This window comes from Macrobrachium nipponense, chromosome 28, assembly GCF_015104395.2.
Source record: "Macrobrachium nipponense isolate FS-2020 chromosome 28, ASM1510439v2, whole genome shotgun sequence".
Lineage (NCBI taxonomy): Eukaryota > Metazoa > Arthropoda > Malacostraca > Decapoda > Palaemonidae > Macrobrachium > Macrobrachium nipponense.
The window spans coordinates 15,502,075-15,517,066 of NC_087217.1; the positions used below are offsets into that span (position 1 = coordinate 15,502,075).

At 35.8% G+C, this 14,992-nt stretch overlaps 1 protein-coding gene across 9 annotated transcripts in view; it reads left to right on the forward strand.

Moving 5' to 3' along the window:
• The window catches only part of LOC135201449 (rap guanine nucleotide exchange factor 4-like), a 725,795-nt gene that overhangs the window by 682,258 nt on the left and 28,545 nt on the right, over positions 1-14,992 (forward strand). The window lies entirely within an intron of this gene.

Below are 14,992 nucleotides of genomic sequence, written 5' to 3' on the forward strand. Positions count from 1 at the left end.
AAGTGAAGAAATAAAACTCACGTTTGTCGAACACTTCACAGAGAAAAGGTATTTTATTTTATTTTTCCATGGACCGTCTTTTTCTTTTTTCATTTATCTTCAGACACTTAAAGTTGGCCGTCTCGGAACTCATTCATAAACTTAACAGCCATAAATCATAAGGACGGTCATTGACATTTGGGCACTTAATGATAAATTTCGATTACATTCAGTTAATACCCAAGATTTAAACAATGCCGGTGTATAAAATAGTATAGGATTTTTGAGCTCCTTAAGATTCATCACCCCCTTTTCTCCTTCATGGTGTAACCACAGACTGTGACAACCGACAGCATAATTGCAGATTTTCCTACAAAGTATTTCTGCGCTGTCTTTCCCAATCGTGGAATTCGATGCTAAAAATATATGATCGCGATCTGACCAATATCGAGTTGATCATTATATTGCTTTGCCTTGAGATTTCTCTTTCTCCCTCAGTGCATGTCTTAACATAACGCAACTGCATTTTAAAGTCATATCTCGCCTACAAGCTCCTTTTTTTATTATTCTTTTTTATTTTTATTTATTTTTTCTCTCCTGAAGCTGTTACCATCTTGGTCCTCAGCCATTTTTGTAGAGTAGGGTATTCACCCCGTTCGAATTGTTTAGAAAATACATAAGCACTGTTCAAGTTAAACAAGGGTATCATGGGCTTGAACGGAATTTGTCCAAAGCATTACGGCTCACTTGGGAATCGAACCTGGGATTGGATTGTATGCTGGCAAAGTGAAAAGTGAAAGATGCCTACTACCCATGTATATAAAATATGTATATATATATATATATATATATATATATATATATATATATATATATATATGACTGGTAAAAATGTTCTGTAACAACAGAATTCCATCTAATAAAAGGAGCCCATAAAAACACCAAAATGTAGAGAGAAAAGTACTATATTTCAGAGACTGCTGTCTCTCTCTTCAGGTATATGAAGAGAGAGACAGCAGTCTCTGAAATATAGTACTTTACTCTCTACATTTTGGTGTTTTTTATGGGCTCCTTTTATTATATATATATATATATATATATATATATATATATATATAATATATATAATAATATAATATATATATGTGTGTGTGTGTGCGTGCGTGTATTATATATATAAATATAACTATATATGAATGTATGTATAGGCATGTTTATCTGTATGTTTGTATGGTAACTGCTTGTATTGAACAAAGGTCATCATCTTTATTTGTCCAGACGAACAAAGAGACAGTTATTGTAGACTTTCTGCCCACAGCATCGCATTCATTACGTAAACGCATTTTCTGGGAGCGCACAATGCGGCCAAAAGTCCGACTCTTTCACGCCTATGGTGAATGACGTTCGACTCAAAAGAAGGCCTTCCTTTTTTGGGGGGGAATTTTATTGGACACATAAACATCTACATGGACCCATCAAAGCCTCCTCTCTTAATTTGGCACTTGTATCGGCTTTGATCTTTAATGTTGTATTGACTGTTTTTCTCGTAATGTTTTCCGTTACTTCAGGCGCTCAATTTAGTCTGCTGTTATCGATCGGAGTTCGTCCGCTTGCAGGAAATAAAATTGGAAATTTTTGTCATGCTTTCCATAATCTTACTGGATTTTAGCATTAGTTTATGCCATTAATATCTATTTAGTCAAAATGTTCAACCTTACAACTTTTATAGTCTCCCTTATTACCTGTCTGCAATTAATTCCGGCAGTTGTTTAATTAACCAACTGCGCTGCTAAAACTCCTATTCTCTTATTGGTGCCCTTAATGCCCATTGAACTTAAAAGACCATTGTCCTTTTAATTTATGACCCAGAACATCTGTTATCTTGCTTCTCAATCTCTAATATGTTCTTGACATTGAAATCTTTCCTTGAACGACTCCACTCGTCAGAGGTGTTGATTTCTCAATTATTAACTAGAAAGCCTGCTGACATGCCAAAGGTCCTCTTATTTTAATTGTAAGCCTAAGACTTCGTTTCCCGTTAGGAGTCCTCTCTTCGAATTTATGACCCGAAAAGACTGTTGACTTGTCAAAGTTTTTGTTTGAAGAACAGATGCCCCGGAAACCTAATGACCAATCAGTGGACGTTATTTTCTGAGTTCTATTGTTGAACTTCGTATTCCTGGACCCGTCCATCTGCCTAAATATTAACAGGCGTATCGAGACGCCCATATGGGCGTTACGCCCACCACAATGCAAATCTCGACCTCGGGACCCGCAATGTGTTGAAACAGGCGCTGGTTTCGAGATTTTTGGACGCTACACAACAACAAACACCACTTTAATAGCTCTCTCTCTCTCTCTCTCTCTCTCTCTCTCTCTCTCTCTCTCTCTCTCTCTCTCTCTCTCTGGTTTTTCGTTGGTGTTTTACCATGAATTCCACGGCAATTACTTCATTTTGTATTAAATCAATTTGATATTATATATATATATATATATATATATATATATGTATATATAAATATATGTGTGTGTGTGTGTACTAGTAGTGAGGTCCAACCCTCGTTGGCAAAGCTGGAAGCCACAACCACAAGGGTTCTCTCTCATAGGGAAATCAGCCGGGCAAGGAAAAGGAATATAAAAGTAAATAAACAGCAAAGAAAAATCATAATAGTTATAGCAACTCAAACTACGAAAAGAGATCAGTTTAAACGTTTGAAGCTCCAAACGAATAGGCAATGGTTGTTTGAAATGAGTACATGTGTGGTATATTAACTGTGTTGGATCGTTGCAGTCTTCGTTAGAATTAAGAAAAATATCGTAAAATATGCGTAAGAAGGTAATGGGATGATGGTGCAATAAATCAAAAGAAAGCTCGGTGATAAATATACCGGAAGTCAAGTGGTATCCACAGTGATGTCAGTTGCGAGTGTGCTACTGAAAACCAAACTCGAACACTTTTAAAACAGATTTTACGATTGACAGTTCTTCAAAATCCGTGAAAGACATATGAGTATGGCTATTTCCTCAGCAACTGAAGAAGAGGTGGGGCAGATGTGCTTCTCAGAAGTGAATTTACAGTAAAGAATGTCAGCTAAAATTCTGAATTATCTACCTGCAGCCATCGTCACATTTCCGGTGAAAAGATGTGCGCTTGGGGAGCCAGTGCTCTAGACTAATACTTCGATTTTTGTTACTGTTCAGCTTTGTTCCCTAGTTTTCACCACGCGCCAGTTTTAGTTAAATCTTTTACGACAAACTGTAACCACAGGACTAGAATCAGATGAGATCACTACTAATAAATAGCTTCATTTGCCTAACCAATCAACTTTTTTCCTAGACCAAACCACATACCATGTATATTCATTGTAGTAGTAGACCAAGAACACTGTTTTGAGGAACACCGTAGATTTATATACTATAATGCCCACCAAGCAACTACTGTCTGCAGTCTATTAGTTAAAAATTCAATGTTGATACAAAGACATGATCCTCGAACTCCCATTTGCCTAAGTTTGAGAACTACGTCATCCTGATTAACAACGTCGAAGCAGCACTGAAGTCAAAATTATCATATAAATTTCACGACCAGAATCCGCGGTTTTCTGAACAACACTACAGATGACACGACTTGCATTACCAACAACCAGGCTGTTACGAAATCCGACTGTACACTACGCAACAGGCGTTTACTTTCAGCATAGGAGTTGTAGAAACGGGACGTGTATGCTTTTGTGTGTGTGTGTTGCGCATTAGTATATCTGCCTGTATATATTTGTGTCTACACCTCGGTAGGCACGATGGAAACCAGTCATGAAAATGAGTTCTGCAATAAAATAAGATTAATTTTACCAGCAGCTTGATCAGAGGGGTAATTGAATGGAAGTTCTGATTTTAGCTTTTGTTATGACGCAATTCTACTGTTACGTTTCTGCATAAAATTCGATGAATTTTAAGGCGGTCACTCAGATGGCTTTTGAAGGCATTAGAAATTTCCTTTCGGCCTTTATATAATTTTAGCATTAGTATTATTATTCCTTACGCCATTTTATCTTTTGGAGAGGGTGGAGACAGCCTTCCACTTTCCCAGCAAGTCTAGAGATGAGGATCTATGCTCCGCTAGCATTGTTGACATTGTTATTATTGAAAGGGTAAAATCCAAGCTAAGGTTTCTGTCAAGATACATTTAATTCAAAACAGAGGTTCTGGGAACGAGCGTGACTCTCATTATCTGTTATTTTCGTAATGAGAGATCAGCAGGATCTCGAGAGCTCTTTCTAGAGAGCAGATTTCCTGTGATTTCATCTTCAGTTCATTGGTCACGGTGTTATTGTTATTTTCTTTGAAACTTTTGAGTTTTATCTCCTCGAGATAACCTGAATTTTGATAAGACCCTTGAGCAGAAACCCATCTCAACTATAACATTTGATTTTTCGTTCATATTTTATATATATTTCTCATTTTGTTTCATTTGATGCTGTATATACTAATCTATGTTTTGTTGTTATGCCATTTTTTGTGAGCAAAAGAATGCATGAAAGATTTCTTTTTCAATGACATGACCTTATTGGATGAACACGTTTTGTTTCTTTAATGAAAGTAATCTCAAGACTGAAATTCAGATTCTGGTATAAATCATTTTATAAAACAATCAAAAGACGACCTGGCATAGCTGGGAATAGTTTTGGTTGTTTTTCGTGTTTTTCTCCCATTTATTTTTCGTTATATTTTTTTCTTTTATCTCTTCATTTCCTCCCTGAAGCTTCCCCCTGAAGGTTTTGAGTAAACATCTCCTGAAAGAGATCCGGTTTTCCGTGCTGCCTTTTAGTAACCCAGTTAGTGGTACGGGGTCAGGAAGAAGAATGATGAGAGAGAGAGAGAGAGAGAGAGAGAGAGAGAGAGAGAGAGAGAGAGAGAGAAAGGATTTTGTTTTGATTTCAGATCATCAGTTTTCAGAAAGAGAGTTATTGGTGATTTCAAAAGATTTCCAGTTTTGAGAGAGAGAGAGAGAGAGAGAGAGAGAGAGAGAGAGAGAGAGAGAGAGTTATTGGTGATTTCAAGAGATTTACCCCATTTCTGAGAGAGTTATTGGAGGGGGGAGGGGGAGGATGGGTGGGGGGGGAAAGCTGACTCGGAAACGATTATCAGAATCTTCCTAAGTCACTCCTCGTGTGCCTGGGCCAATCCCATTAAAGTTTAAATTGGCATAATTGGATATCAGATGGGATAAGGACATGAATCTTGATTTATCCAGTCGTGAAGGGGTTGGGGGGGTTGTTTGGAGAGGGGGAAGGGGGTGTCGGTTTGTCCTTTGAAACAATCGAGTGTTCTGTCCCTCTTCTAAATCTCCCCTCCTGTCCCTGTTTTCTTCCTGACCCAAATCGGGTCTTAGGATGAGACGTTCAGAATATGGGCCTTTTGATTACTCTTCATTCTCATGCCCTTTGCATGTGTGTAGCCTCCACAGGAATATACGTAAAATTATTTAAATTATATATATGTCTGTATGTACGTACCTGTTTTTAACCTTTTTGTTTTTTTGTATTTGGGAAAAATACAGTACCATATACATTATTGTGGCTTTTAACCCGGTAAGTATACGTATGTATGTATCATCGTCGCCACCAACGCCGTGCGGCACAAGAGGAATTTGTGGAATTCGGCCACTCCCAGCTTCTCAGAGCTTTCACTTCCCCGATTCTCCACTCATCTCCAGATCCCCAGTCTCTTAGTTCTGATTCCGAATAGTCAAGTCGACTATCTATCACTGTATATAAATCGAAGGCCCAGGATCAGATCCTGACCTGGTAGATGCATTTATCAATTATAATTCTCCTTGGGTGTAAATTATTCCCAAGGGATAGTGATTTCGATATTAATGGTTTTTTTGTGGTTTAATATTTGTGAGCATAGAAAAGTTTCGCGTGTACAAGTGACAAAACTTCATAATTATACTCTGTTTTTTTTTCATCTGTCCATCCGCCTGTGGTGTTTTTGTATGGTAACACTGCGTCCCGGGCTATAGATAGTTACGCTATGTGTAAGTTTTAGGTAAATAAAAGGATATCTGGGTGTACATTTGCAACTGAAATGTGTTTTAATAATTTACTGTATGCGAATATTCGAAATAGGATATTATTATAATCGTTGAATGTAAGCTGAATGTAACTATCTAAAGCCCGGACGCAGTGTTACCATACAAAAACACTACAGGCGGATGGACAGTGTTACGAGCTGGCAAAATAACTATCAACTTTCTTCCTGTCTGGAGACCTCAGTTGTTAAGTTGTCTGTTTATCACTGTATCTAATCCAAAGGCCCAACTTCGATTCCTGGCCGAGGCAGATGCATTTGCCAATTTCCTCATGTTCTTAGCAAGTAGTCTGGGATGAGGTTACTACGTCCATCTAACTACCAAGGGCATAATTCACAGCTAAAGTCATTTGAAGATTATGCCCGTAGGGGGCAGCGCTGTCAGTGCACTTCATGCGGTGCGCTGTAGGCATTACTTAAGGCTGTTTGCAGTGTTCCTTCAGCCACTACCTTCAACCTCTCTCATTCCTTTTACTGTACCTCCGTTCATATTCCCTTTCTTCCATCAGACTTTCCACCCTCTTCTAACAATTGTTTCATAGTGCAACTACTAGGTTGTCCTCCTGTTACATCTTTCAAACCTTCTACTGTCAATTATAGGTCCCAGTGCTTAGCCTTTGGCCTAAATTCTATATTCTGTTCTGTTCTGTTAGAGGATTATGGGTTTTGAAATAGCGTACATATTCACTGGTGTAGTGTTTAAGACGAAAACGTGGTGCTTAGGGGGCGTGTTCCGTTAAGAATTTTTGTACTTAAGAAATAATCACATATTCGGAACTAGGTGTTCAGCCAATTGTGATGGGTGAAGTATATGGTACATTAATGTATTATTAACTTAGGTTTTATTAATACAATTTGGAAAACTGATACACTGGACGTGAATCATTATCTACGCAAGGATCAGTCAACCTACAAAGATTTCGTATGGTTCAGAGCACGAGCAGTTCTGCGAATATTTGATCATCCTCGAACCATGGTTTATAGTATCTTATTCTTTTACTTTGGAGGCTCAAGTAATAGTGCTGAATGCGTTGTTACATTCTGAGTTTGCTTCTCCTGCAATTCTCTTCGGTCGCTCTCCGTTGCAATATTGCCTTTCATTTCCATATGTATGGCCATATTAGCCTATTCTGTGGTAGACAATCTCCCGTACGGGGAACGCGGTGTTGTTAATCCAGTTTGGTAATAATTTCCAATCTTCTCGCTCTGTCTAGGTTTCAATAGCAATTAGGCCTTCGGCTTCAAAGAGGAAAGCGAACACGTTCGTGTCGTGTGTGAAGAAAAGGCCGGTACGGCTGTTATCAGGGGAATAAGAATTTCACGCCACTTTAATTTCTTAACTCGAGGCACCTTGCTTGTAGAAAGAGACTGCTTAATTAATGACGTTTATGAACGTTGGTTTTCTAGATTCAAATTACATCTTAATTGATGATCATGATCTCTTAAACGGAAATTATCGTTTTATTTCCCTCGCGTTTCTCTCTTCATTTGCATACAGCGGTGTTGGCATGACAGATGTAAAGGTATAATCATTTAGGCTGATGCATTTTTATAAGTATGCCCACTGGTTCATTCAGTTAGCCGGAATGCATGCTCTCAAGAGTTTGTTTTCAAGCCTTGGTGCTATTTTGGGAAGTTAAGGTGTTTGAGTGTATACTGTGTGTGTGTGTATGTATGTATATGTATATTTAATATGTATGTATATATATATATATATATATATATATATATATATATATATATAATGTGTGTGTGTGTGTGTGTGTGTGTTAAGATTTGTAACTATTTCACTGTAAGATCTCCGTATCCTGTGTAAACCGACCGACCCAAACTTCCATGTAGAACGTAAACTTGGGTAATCCCGATGGATTATTGTATCCAGGTGGATAATTACCGTTGTGATGCAAATGCGTGGGATAATACTTGTTGCACTTCTTTTAGCAGCAATAAAATAGCTTGCTTTTTCCATTTTCTTCCAGGTAACATTGTTATTCTTATGTTCAGTATTACTACTATGCTTTTCTGTTTTACTTTAAAGTAGTTGTAAGATACTTATTTTACCTTTGTGTGGTTCATGCCTCACGTGTCTGTTTTACATTATCTTGAATATTCTTTATATAATATTATGGCCTGAGATGGCACAGTAACAAGGCCTTAAATTTTGTACTGACCCAAGACCGCATGTTACATGAAAATGGGTCCATTTATTTGTAAACTGGTTATAATTTTGCCCAGGCATCGAAACCATGGTTTTGGCGACTTGTCCCCATAGCTCGTTATCAGTATTAAGGAAATATTTTGCTTTAGTTACTAGTGTATGATTCGTTTTTTTAAGATATTCCAGTATTAATCATTAGGTTAGACGCTTCTGTATGTTTCAAACAAGTTCGTTTGGAGTTGCTGGCAATTGCTTGTGAAAATATCTTCATTCCGTCAGTCAGTTTATGAAAGAATAAGTGTATTTTGCATCATAAACTCCAGTGGCATTGTAGCCAGTATTGATAAATGAAAATAGTAAAATTAGATATATTATCATTTAATAAAAGCCATTTTTTTGGGATCGAAATTATTGAAAGAGTTCGTATTTGATGTTAAAATTGCCCCCTAAACGACCCTTCTCTTTAAAGGTGGTTTCTTTCTGTTCAGTGACTTGAACTATCAAGAACTCTGCTTCAGTGTTGCCGAAGTGCGGAATTTTCGTCTGCTATGCGGATTAAAAAGTCTACGGGACAGCTATCCTAGTTTGTATGCCGATGCGGATTTCACATCTGCATTTTCAGCAGCAATTTCTTCATGGCACATTCATGTAAATTTATCATATACAAATTGCAATATTTTTTTACTTTTAAACAATTTCTCATTCAAATACAATATTATAAAAGATAAGACTCTTATCAGAATATGACGGTGATATGACTAATGTACATCAAACTGTTAATATATTATAAAATTATTTCCTATATGATTTAATGAGTTATGTAGTGATACATAAATGCTGTTATGCTTATTACAAACTTATCTGTAAATATATCTGGGAAAAATAAGAAAGGAAAAAAATAATACTTCTCATATGCATATCTGTAATATACTACTAGTATATATATGTACGTTTATATATACAGTGAGTAATATATGTATGTAATGTATATAAATAGTATATAATACATATATATATATATTATAATTATAATATATGATGTATGAATATATTTATATATATAGATATAATATATATATGTTATGAATATATATTATAATTATATATATATATAATATATGTATATATATGTATATATACATGTATATGTGTATATAGACATACATAACACAACCCATAAAAACCACCACACCACCACACACACACATACATAATATATATATTATGTATATATATGTATTAATATTACATGTTATGTGTATATAACATACATACACACACCACACACACACACACACACACACATATATATATATATATAGATATATATATATATATATATATATAATATATATATTAGTAATATACCTTAAGCATAATGAAACTGATCTAAATCGTTCAAATCCCTGTGTGCGAAGTTCATGATCATCATATCCTACGAATAGGTGCAGTAAACAAGTGATCAATAACCTCCACAATCTACTATGGGCATACAGTTTTTATCGCTAGTAGGTAATACGCTAAAGAAGTGCGATACTCAGTGTTTTCAACGAAGGATTTTCAGTGCCAGAATTTTCGCTTTTGATTAATTTGCTATGTACAAAGGTAACGTCCAGAGTTTCAAAAATATATCTTTGGAGCTCACGTTTCATAGACAATGAAACTTCATTGTCTATGAAACGTCTATGAAAATTTTTGAAGACTTTACAGAAAGCTTTCGAACTCTCCCTGGGTTCATCTTAGACTGAAGATGAACCCAGGGAAAGGGTTCGAAAGCTTTCTGTAAAGTCTTCAAAATTATACACGGACTTTTTACACTTTGTATTATTGTGGACCCTTTAGAACATTATATATACTCTCGTGATAGAGAGTTTTTCCCTACGAAACTTCTAATATTATATATACTTGCATCTCTGCAAAACTCGTAAAGATCAAGTGGCAACCATAATTATGCGGACTGAGTATTCTATCTTCCCAGATTGCCAATCCATTATCATGCATATGAGTTCATTGTTTTATCCCGTTCGATACTTTATAGTGACCATATACAGCAGATGGCCTATAAACGAAGAAAACATGAGTGGCCGCAAATCGCGTGATTATATATAGAATTTTTTTCCCCAGAAATCTGCAATTTTCCGACTGAAGTTGAAATTTGTGAAACTTAGGACGACAATGAATCAGTGGATTCATATGATTCACATATTAAAAGCCTTTTTTACTGAAGATTACTCGTCTTCAGACGAAGCTGATGATGAAAAAAAAAACAGTGAAAATGAGTAAGACAATAGTGTTATATTATGTGACGCAGCCTCAAAATGTTAATAATGATGACGAGGAACAGTGCATGATTATATCGTCAGATAGTGATGAACACATCAATGCAGACAATAGTGTTATAATATGCGACACAACCTCAAAATGTTAATAATGAAGCCGAGGAACAGTGCATAATTATATGGTCAAACAGTGACGAACACATTGGTTCAGATATTACACATATCAGTGACAGACTCGGATGAAACATTGTTCACAGTTAGGAAATTAAATAATTTAGTTTACCGAGTAAGGTGAGAATTTCGTTTTATTTGTTTTCGTATAAAAGGCCAAAAGTAAACAAGCATGGCTTGAAAAACGTAACTAAGCGCTTGCGGAAACTTTATGCGGATACAACGGCAACACTGCTCTGCTTTCCTTTCACTTGTTCTGCTCGTGAGCTCGCGCACTTGCGACATATTAAAATTGTTAATTATATATTTCATTCATTTCTGATCTTTTCAGTGCATATCATTCGTAATTGCAAGTTCCATTATTATTATTATTGCATGTCTCTCATTCTCGCCTCTTCATTCCAATCCATTAGCTTATCACGGGTTTTCATTCCCTGTCTAGTCACGTATGTCATAATGATTGTTCTTTTATTTGTTTTCATCCATTTTATTATATTAGTATCATTATTTTCTCACTGGACTAGTTGGTTCCGTACTCGACTACCAATCTTGCAGCCCGAATTCGCTTCCTGCGGCTGCCAATGCGGAATGAGAGGAATTTATTTCTGGTGGTTAGAAATTCATTTAGCTGTAGGTCCCGTTGCTAAGAAACCAATTGGTTCCTAACCTCTTAAAAAATCTAATCCTTCGGGCCAGCCCTAGGAGAGCTGTTAATCAGCTCAGTGGTCTGGTAAAACTAAGATATACTTAACTTTATTATTATTATATTATTGATTGATCGTAACCATAGTTCGAAGAGCAGAACGCTAACAGCACAATGACTCCAGTGAGGAAAGCAGCCCAGTACGGAGAAATGAACCAGTGAATTATAGACCTAAATATCCAACGGGAATGTTCATTTATTCATTCTACTACATCGTGCCCGTTCATTACATAATTCAATGTTCATTCTGTTTCACGTAATTTAAAATATCACATAATTGTTTATCCGATCATTCATTCATCCTATATTAACTCAACCGTTCATCATTCATTCAATAATGACACATGTCCATATCGATTGTTTGCATTCTTTTCATATCTGTTTACTGTCTAGGCCTGCATGCTTTCAGCTCTCCTTTGTATCATTCATTCTATTGTTTTTCTGCTCGTTTTCGTGAATGCCTTTATTCCTTATTTCTGTTACATTCCGCTCTCTTCCGGCACCTTTAACTCTCCTTCTTATTTCCAGCAACTTGCTCAGCGTCGTAAGAGATTTCTCTGGCTGGATTTCATAATTCGAGTTCGTGATAAGGGAGGTTGGTTCAAGAGTTTCTCGTGATGAATGCCATGATTATGACAAAACTTAGCATTTCATATTTGATCATCGTGATGAATGCCATGATTATTATTGGTGTTAAAAACATGAGTGGTATTATTATTGGTGTTAAAAACATGATCAACATTTATATAAAAAAATAAAATAAATAGATAAAAAAAATGGAAGAATTTTCCAAAATGGCAATGAAAAATTCAATCTTCAAAATTCTGCGTACAAACGGGATAACATAAAGAGACATTTATTATGAATCGAAAGAAAGTCAAGTAAACACCCTCCATATCTTTTTAGGAAGCCCACTCCGATTACTTTCTCCGTTAGATTTCGGAAAAGTGCCGTAAACCCATGAATACTAAATGCCAATCGGTGACGACCAGTTTTCATTTGAATTCCGAGGCCTGACCCCCACCCGCCACCCAGTCTCTCTCTCTCTCTCTCTCTCTCTCTCTCTCTCTCTCTCTCTCTCTCTCTCTCTCTCTCTCTCTCATACGATTTCACAATGGGCCAGAAGCTAGATCGTTGTTTGTTTTGCCAGATGGTCTATGTCCAGATAAAACTCAAGGCAAGCCATGAAAAAGTGTCACTTTGAAGAGAAACAGAAGAGGCCAGTTGTACCGTAGGATACTTATCTCAAACTTTCCTCTCCAAGGAAATTGAAGGTCTTCAATATAAATGCCTGACTGCCACCCAAGCCATAGAATATTTGAAGGAAATTCTTACATAAACATCAATAATTTACATGTAGAGCAAGTTCGAAGATGTAGTTACATTTGAGATCTTGAGTTGCACAGAAAATTTAGCAGCAGCTAAAATATTCGGTGATTTAGAACCTGTTTCACTGAAGTGTGTAGCAATGTTATATTTTCGTTAAAGAGTGGTATTTCAAATGATCATTACATAATTTCTTTGCATAATCGTAAAGTGTTCGATGTCTTTAATTAAGCATCACATTTATGATTTTTTAAGTCTTGGATTTTTTTTATTTCAGTGCTTATCATAAAATTTATAACATGAAAGCGAATGTATTTTAAAAAGATAAAATAAGAAGAAAAGACAAAGATTCATTCAAAAGCAGACGGCGAAATAAACTAAGGCGCAGAGACAGTTGCCAAGAAAATGAGAATCTTCACACCAGCATCTCAAAGGAGAGAAAAATAATCTTATCGAATTAGAGCCGTAAGACCAGGCGGATAAAGGATGATTAATTTTAAATGGAACGGGAATTGCACGGGTACGTTCTACACTGAACTCAGAATGCAACTTCGGTTTGATCAAATTTAGAATTTTCATTCTGTTCTGATGAGATTAGTTCCAAACGTATTGTATCTTGACTCCCTTACTGAAAGGGTTTGTAGAAATGGGGAGATTGGCTTCCCCCCTCTAGGGGATTTGATCGTTTGCCCGTTTTATTTCGTGGGTACAATAGTTTAATGGTGCTCTTGGCATGTCACTTTTTAAGTTTATGTTTGATATAACTTCGTCAGCCCTTAACTACGCTTTACTTAATCTTGTTTACATTCTTCAACGGAAGAGGTGTTATGTATTTAAGAGATTTATTTAAGATACTCATTGAAAGAGGGATACGATACTACCATTTTCTATAAGCATTTTGAGTCCATTTTCTTTTTAAGCATTGTTTTGAGGGCTGACTAATTTCTTTTGGGATTACCGGGCTAGGAAATAGTCTCGTTTTTAAAATTAAAAAACCTCATACCTAATAAATATCTATGTAATATTAGTCATAATAAATTCAGAGATATTCAGAAACATATTGTTTTATCTGTAGAAAGTGCAAGTATAATTCTGGATTCATATAGCCTATTTTTTTTTTTTTTAATAACTGCAAGGTTGTCCTGTAATTTGTGAATAAATTTAAACCTTATAAAGTTGGGCCTTCATGCAGCAATATACCATGAGGCTCTCTGCAGGGAGGTGGTATGAGCTATCTCAGAAACGGCAGAGGATATTTATATTCGGTAATAAGAAGGTTGAGAGGCAGTAGTGCAGAATAGTTGCAATGCACACATTGCCTATAAAATAGGAATATTGTCATATCGGGGTAGGGGGCGGGGAAGGAACTGTTCCAGTCGATCAAATCGGGGTACTTCAACCTACGTTAAGGTTAGTATAGGATTCATCCCTAGGACGGTTCTTTATTAAGTGGAGGCCATTTCCATGTTACGTGTCCAGACGCCGATACAATAGTCTACGCGTGCTGTTGTAAATAGTAGTAGTTCGTACTTAGAGCTAACTACTTATTTTAGCTATTTCTTTTGATGTCTACGTTATGTATTTCGATCACAAATAAAACATATTAATAGTTTTCGTCTGATTATTTTTTTTTTTTCTTTTTTGGCAAAAATAAACATTCTTCCATTTATGCATGCCCTCCCCAAGTTTTATAAAATCGAGATAGAATTAGAGTGGTAACGAATTAGGTCAGTTGCATTAACGTAGAGAAAGTGTTGGAATCCATTGCTGTGTAAATTTCCTGGGAAATGCAGGTCTGTTACGTGCTTTTGATTTCAGTACATTTTAAACGATGTATCCACATTTAAATCTCATTCTCCGCACTGATAAATTCTTAAAATCTGATTTAGAAATATACTATAACCATATACAGATAATCGTTAACCTTGTAGCTATGTAAGTTTTGTGTTGGAAATAATTGTATTAAATTTGGTGATAAAATATATAGACATGTAATCACAGCAAGTGCTGATTATTGTTTCAAATATATCTCATTTGTATTTTTATAGGAAAATTTGTTATTATTCACAATGCTGACGATAAGTTAACCTAGATTTTTTATGGTCTCTCAATGAATGAAAAGGATATATTATTTGATGTTCCTAGAGTTATGAAGATATCTAACAATAATAATAGAGGAATAAATTAGGCAAATTTTTTAGACATTGATATTGTGATGCAGGAGTATAGTGGGAGGACTTGTTCTGCATATATATGTGTTATATATATATCATTGTATAGGCATTA